This window comes from Limulus polyphemus, unplaced genomic scaffold (genome assembly GCF_000517525.1).
Source record: "Limulus polyphemus unplaced genomic scaffold, Limulus_polyphemus-2.1.2 Scaffold5367, whole genome shotgun sequence".
Taxonomy (NCBI): domain Eukaryota; kingdom Metazoa; phylum Arthropoda; class Merostomata; order Xiphosura; family Limulidae; genus Limulus; species Limulus polyphemus.
The window spans coordinates 64,332-64,902 of NW_013670977.1; positions in this window are offsets into that span (position 1 = coordinate 64,332).

Genomic DNA, 571 nt, shown 5'->3' on the forward strand with positions numbered 1-571 from the left:
CTGCTATGCAATTATTGTCGTCACTTTATTTACCGGCTTATATATACGAAATAGAGGGCGTCTGGAGAATACTCGAAGGCTTCACCAACGGACATGATATTTCTAGAATCTCATGACGTGTTACTAGAGTCACGTGACTTCCGCTGTCGTAACATTATTATGTTTTGTTGTTAATTTTGTAAATTTGGTAGAATTTATTGCATATATAATACTTATGATAAAATTTCTATTGAGACTTATCTTATTTTGTATCGTTATTTATTCATAAAAAATCCTTATTTTTATTCAGGGCTTGAGTTACGGGAAGCAAACTGGAGCTCTGTTCCTGTTGTAAGAAATTGTTGTGAAAACGCTCCTGTTGTAGAATGTTCAAGGTATGTGTGAACATACATTGTGACGTCATGAAATAATCGAAATAAGATCCCCCTCTCATAGAGGCTGTGAAATTAAGCTCCACTTGATAATTTACACAACTCAAGCTCTGCTTTTATTATAATATACATATTGTTCCGTCATCGAGGTCACGTGACTGGTGTGGCGCCCTCTATTTTCTAGAACTATCTTGTTTTTT